The sequence below is a fragment of the Bos grunniens genome, chromosome 11 (assembly GCF_055505025.1).
Source record: "Bos grunniens cultivar Pamir isolate PY7600 chromosome 11, Bosgru_T2T1.0, whole genome shotgun sequence".
In the NCBI taxonomy this organism is placed as follows: domain Eukaryota; kingdom Metazoa; phylum Chordata; class Mammalia; order Artiodactyla; family Bovidae; genus Bos; species Bos grunniens.
The window spans coordinates 101,081,608-101,088,248 of NC_141175.1; the positions used below are offsets into that span (position 1 = coordinate 101,081,608).

General features: G+C 47.2%; 1 long non-coding RNA gene across 1 annotated transcript; it reads left to right on the forward strand.

Annotated features, from left to right (window-relative positions):
- Window positions 1–2,380: 2,380 nt before the first annotated feature.
- Window positions 2,381–6,426, forward strand: LOC147363687 (uncharacterized). The gene is made up of 2 exons (XR_015135975.1): window positions 2,381–2,821; window positions 4,704–6,426. It is a non-coding gene; the product is annotated as an uncharacterized LOC147363687 (long non-coding RNA).
- Window positions 6,427–6,641: the final 215 nt, after the last annotated feature.

The following is a 6,641-nucleotide window of genomic DNA, read 5'->3' on the forward strand; positions in this document are numbered from 1 at the left end:
ATCTGACCCCTAAATCCAGGGTTTGGTAATATGGAGACTGAAAGTCAGTTATGCCTGCCTGTGTCAGAGACTCATGTCTGTCCTTCTGGAAGGTGTGGTCTGGTGAGCACATCCAGGAATCCTGGACCTAAGACCCATGGCTCTTCCTACACCAGCCAATCATCTCCTGTCTCTGGGAGGAATCCTGGACCTAAGACCCATGGCTCTTCCTACACCAGCCAATCATCTCCTGTCTCCGGGAGGAATCCTGGACCTAAGACCCATGGCTCTTCCTACACCAGCCAATCATCTCCTGTCTCTGGGTTTGCCTGTTTATTTGTGGCCCTAGTGGTAAAAAGCTGCCTGCCAGTGCAGGAGATGTAAGAGACGTGGGTTCAACCCCTGGATCAGGAAGATCCCCTGAAGAAGGGCATGGCGATCCACTCCAGTATTCTTGCCTGGAGAACCCCATGGACAGAGGAGCCTGGTGGGCTATAGTCCATGGGGTTGCAAAGAGTCAGATATAACTGAAGCGACTTAGCATGCATTTGTAAAATGGGTGTAAAGAGATGCACCATATCTCCTTCATGTTGGGATGAAATTAGTAGCTTTGAGGACCAGGAAGCATTATCACATCCATGAGTGAATATGAAGGATTGTTATGACTGGGGCTGGAATTCCATCCTCAGGCTCACACAGGATAGGGAAACCAGCTGAGTGACTTTCCCGCCTGATGCCAGAGCACTCATTTTTTCTGTTTGCCATATCTTCTCATGGGCCAGGATGACTACCCAGCTGCAAACCTCAGCAGGGCATCCCCAAACCCAGCTACAGCTGCAGGAGAGATGCTTCAGGCAGCAGGACCTCAAAGCATCACTGTGCTACCTGCCATTTATTTCCAAAGATAACACCATCTTTTGCATGAAATCCAAACTTGTTGTCACCAATTGCAGCAGAAAATGAAGGGCTGTCTTGGACTCACCACCTCAGGGCCCAAACAGAGAAGCTCTGGGGAGGGGCCACCAAAATCCTGAGAAAGTGTTAGTTGCTCAGTGGTATCCGATTCTTTGGGCCTCCATGGATTGCAGCCTGCCAGGCTCCTCTGTTCATGGGATTCTTCAGGCAAGAACACTGGAGTAGGTAGCTATTCCCTTCTCTAGGGGATCTTCCCAACCCGGGGATCAAACCCAGGTCTTCTTTACTGTCTGAATCACCTGGGAAGCCCTAAATCCAGAGACCTCAGGACTTAGCCTGATAACCTTACCAGGTGGTCAAGTGCCTGAGTAAGCGGGTTTGTTCAGACAGGCGAGAATACTCAAAGATGCAAATGATGGTAGAGGCTTTTCTCTTGGTACCCAGAGTCAGCTAGGCAGAGAGTGAAGCCAAGTGGAATGGACAGGCCGGCAGCCCCATGCACAGCCTTCTCCCTCCCCCCATCCTATTTCTTGGCTATCATCTGCTGTCTTAGGGGTACCCAGATTCCCACCCTTCCACTCTGGCCTGGCACCAATGTGTTCTTTTCACATACTTGCTTTTGCATATTTGAAAGGAACAAGCGGTCAATCTTCTGACTTTCCTCTAATTCCCACTTTGTGCATGCCAAGTCGCTTCAGTTATGTCAGACTCTTTGCAACCCTACGGACCGCAGCCCACCAGGCTCCTCTGTTCATGGGGTTCCCCAGGCAAGAATACTGGAGTGGGTTGCCATACCCTCCTCCAGGGGATCTTCCAGACCCAGGGATTGAATCTGCGTTTCTTATGTCTTCTGCATTGGCAGGCGGGTTCTTTACCCCTAGTGCCACCTGGAAGTCCCAATTCTCACTTTATAGCCTATTTAAGCAAATACATTTGTGTCCCATCTAAGTCACAACCCATGGGCGCTGTGGGGGACATAGCATTTGATCAGCCTCTATTCAGTGCTCCCTGTACTTCCATTCTGGTGTCTCTTCGACCATAAAGTCCTAGAAGGGTGCACTTATCACCGCTTCTCTGCCGATGAGAAGCAGAATTTCATGGCAAGTTCGGGCAGCATCCTCTAGGTGGTCCAGGGTGGTGATGTGAACCTGCTCAGTCAAGGAAGACTTTAGCTCACAACTTTCAGCATGAAGAATCTTGGCTTTTGGCCCTCATTTTAGACCCTTCACCCACTGAGATGAGATGGTTCAGTTAGGCTTTCTTGGCAGCATTTCCTCTCCCAGCTTATACGATTCCCCACTTCCCTGGGTACACCCTGGTCCTTGTTCAAGAACTGTTAGGCTGTATCCTGTTTCAATAAGATAAGTTACCTTATTATCTCCCATCCAAATTCCCCATGGCCAGCTGCTCAAGACTCTGGGATTATGCAAACAATGGGGACTTCTGTTCTCAGTTGCTGATCTTTTTTTTTTTTTTTTAAAGAAACTTTTTTTTTCCATGAAAACAAGAGGCAGTTTTCACAGGTGGAGTGCTTCGGCCTTTCTCTTCTAAGATCTGCGTCTGCCAGAGTCTGACAATGCTGTCTGGGGAGCTCGGGGGCCGGTGCCATTCCAAATGGCTTCACGAAGCTTTCACTTGAGGAGGGGGACCGGCACTGGCCAGCACACTGCAACCAGTGTGAAAACCCATGCAGCTGGCTCTTTATAACAGCCCCGAACTGGAAGCAACCCAAATGTCCATCAGCTGTAGAATGGAGAAATAAATGGTGGTGCATTCACACAATGGAATACCCGCCGGCACAAAGAGAGCCAGCCGCCTCTCAGCTCTCAATACATGGATGAGCCTCACAGACATGCCGTGTGTGGAAGAAGGCAGGCACACAAGAGAACACGCCGCAGGATCCCATTTACAAGAAGCACAAATGCAGGTGAAATTCTTCAGTGGTGTTAGAAGTAGGATGCTGGTTCTCCTGGGGAGGGAGAATGAGGACTTCTAGTTCTGTTTCTTTCATCTGATGCTGATTAAGCGGGTGCGTTGGGTTTGTGAGGATTCACTCAGCTGGACACCAAGAGTATGAGCCTTTTTCTCATTGGCTTTGTCCAGGCGTGTTCTGATGCCTCTGTTTCTCAGCTCTACTTATTTATTAAACCTTTATTTTACATTGCAGCTTAGCTGATTGACAATGTTGTGATGGTTTCAGGTGGACAGCGAAGGTACTCAGCCATACATATACATGTATCTGTTCTCGCCCCAACTCCCCTCCCATCCAGGCTGCCACCTAACACTGAGCAGAGTTCCCTGTGCTTACAGTAGGTCCTTATTGGTTATCCATTGTGAACATAGCAATGTGTACATGTCAACCCATGCTCCCTAAGTATCCCTTCCCCCTATTCTTCCCAGCTGGTAACCATAAGTTCCTTCTCTAAGCTCAGCTCTATTTAACCTATAAGATACACAACAATTTCTTCGAAGGCAGAGGAATCCCTGGAGAAAGAACCTATGAATTACCGTTCTTTTTTTTAATCTTTAAAATGTTAGACTCACTTAGAGATCACACCTTGATCACACGTTAGGTATCTGGTGAATGTTACCTGACAGATGTATTCTTCAGGTAACAGTTTTATTCTTCTTACCAGTCTGAACTGACTTTAGGAAATCATGAGAAAATCAATTCTGTTTGCTTGATTGCTGGCACCACAATAATTCTTTTTTTGTTTTTGGCCTAGTGGCATGTGGGATCTTAGCTTCCCAGCCATTGCCCCTGCAGTAGAAGGGCAGAGGCTTAACCAGTGATGTTCCCCATAATAATTCTTTATAAAATGTGTTACTTTTTTTTTTTTTCCGAAACAAAAAAGAACCTTTTTGTGTCCTCTGAGGAATAGCTTATTGGGAGCAACTCTGAGGAAACAAGAAATCAGAAGGAGCCATTAAAACCCACATACTCCCCTCATAAGTTCTAACCGCATCACGTAGATCTCTGCAACGCAATTTCATTCTTTCTGGGCAGCATGTACTGTTTAGGTGACTGAATGGAAGTCAGATTCTCAAATCTGTGATTTTAAAATAAAGTTCTCCTGAAATAGAACTCTTATTCAAGACATATAGGATGAGTCACTGCCATTGTTACTAGCAAGAAACTTGAATTGCATTTTAAAATCTAGTATCAGTGTAATTGGGGCTCCCCTGGTGGCTCAGTGGTAAAGAGCCCACTTGCCAATGCAGGAGACAGGGTTCAGGCCAAGACGATCCCCTGGAGAAGGACATGGCAACCCACTCCAATATTCTTGTCTGGAGAATCCCATGGACAGAGGAGCCTGGCGGGGGCTACAGTGCATGGGGTTACAAAGAGTTGGACACAACTGAGTGACTAAACAGCTATCAATGTAATTACATTTAACTGATACATTCTAACAATGTGCCTGCATAATTTCTCCCAACACACTACTGGGATGTTTTCTCTTCAGAACCCACCGTTTCAGGCTTTCCCTGAAGGAGGAAAATTTCAAACGTGGTTTTTAGAACCCAAACCCCCTTTGCTTTGTGTTGCATTCAAGTCTCTGAGCTAGTTGCTATTTAGTCCTTAAATCACGTTTGACTCTTCTGTGACCACACGGGCTGTAGCCTGCCAGGCTCCTTTGTCCATGAGCTGGTGGGCCTGAGTTAAGACCTGCACACCTCTTTCTTTGGTGCAATTTTTTTTTTTTTTAAAGATTTCTTTCCTTTTTTTTTTTTTTAATGTGGACCATTTTTCAAGTCTTTAATGAATGTGTTATAATATTTTTCTCTCTTTTGTTTGTTTTGGCTTCAAGGCATGTGGGATCCCATCTCCCCAACCAGGGATCGAACTGGCACCCCCTGCATTGGAAGATTAAGTCTTAACCACTGGACGGACAGGGAAGTCCCTTTGTAGTGAGATGTTAACCCCTCAGAACGTGTCCCTGACAAAAACGTCACATTCACCATAAAAAGCCGGTGGCCTTGGCCTCTGCCAGGCTCTCCTGTCAATCATGGGCTGCCTTTCAGAAGTAAGGACTTGATGAGGCGGCCACTGAATTGTTCATCAGAACTTCCTGATGAAGAAAGAAGGAAGATGTGAGCTCAGATGCCCCGGGGCCTCAGCCAGTCTTCCAGAGCCAGGACCAACCTGGAAACCTGATTATCAGCATCAGGCCCAGAGGGGAGGAGATGTGGGAAGGAAGGGTGGGGAAAGTCAATACCTGGGCCTTCTGGAGGGCCTCACTTGCTGATAGGATCATCTACACCCTTTTTCTAGATTCCACAAGCACCAGAGGATTGATGCTTTCTAATTGCGGTGCTGGAGAAGACTCGAGAGTCCCTTGGACTGCAAGGAAATCAAACCAGTCAATCCTAAAGGACATCAGTCCTGAATATTCATTGGAAGGAAGCTCCAACACTTTGGCCACCTGATGCGAAGAACTGACTCATTGGAAAACACCCTGATGCTGGGAAAGATTGAGGGCAGGAGGAGAAGGGGACAATAGAGGCTGAGATGGTTGGATGGCATCACCAATGCAGTGGACATGAGTTTGAGCAAGCTCCAAAGGATAGTGGAAGACAGGGGAGCCTGGCATGCTGCAGTCCACGGGGTCACAAAAAGTCGGACACGACTTAGCAATTGAACAACAATACAATGTTTGATTTTCTCTTTCTGACTTACTTCACTCTGTATGACAGTCTCTAGGCGCACCCAATTCTCAGCAAATGGCACAATTTCACTCCTTTATTTGAAATCAAGTTGTTTTTTTTTTTTTTAAGGGAGAAAAACAGTGAAAGCATTGAAAAACTAAGTCACTTGTTCTGAAAACCCAGAAGGATGATGGGGCTGCTTGAGGGGCCTGGTTTACCAGACACACCAACCGCAGAGGCAGGAGGGACGGGAGCTGGACAGCTTCCCTGACGACGCAGGCTCTGGAGCCGCGCTCATCTTTAATGCACGGCTGTGCTGTGTGCTCCTGACATCTCAAGCGGGGATGCGGGAGTCTGGGATGCTCTCCCAGCCACTCTTGGCTCCCTGTGAGCAATACTCTTCACATCTCATTAGACCTGCCTACGTCCATCTGGACCCTGTCAATCTTGATCCCGAGCAGGTGGGAGGGAGCAGGTGAGTGGAGGGAGGTGTATGAGGCTCTGGAAAGAAGCAGGGCTGCCTGAGCCCCAAGACCAAAGTGGGTAAGAGTTTGGGCTTAAATGAAATGAAATTGGATCTGAGCTCCTCTACTAACTGTGTCATTTTTGGCAAGTTATTCAACCTCTCTGTATCCCAGTTTCCTTATTCATAAAATAGGGGCCACTAAAACTTACTGCACAATTGGCTTTTAGGGGACTTGCCTAGGGGTCCAGTGGTTAAGACTCACTTTCACTACAGGGGCGCAGGTTCAAACCCTGGTGGGGGGAACTATGATCCCTCATGACGTCCAGCTTAAAAAAAAAAGAGGAAACTCATTAAGATGTATGTGTTACATGTGTGCAATTTTGTGTATCAACTATATCTGAATAAAGCTTATAAAAGATTGGCTGTGAGGATGAAACGAGCACGAGACATGCAAGCCAGTACCTGGTACCCAGTGAGGCGTCAGCAAATGATAACTTAAAAAATATCCCCAGGGCTTCCCTGGTGGCTCAGTGGTAAAGAATCCGCATGCCAGTGCAGGAGACAAGGGCTTGATCCCTGATCCGGGAAGATCCCATATGCCATGCGGCAACTAAGTCCCTGTGTCACAACTACT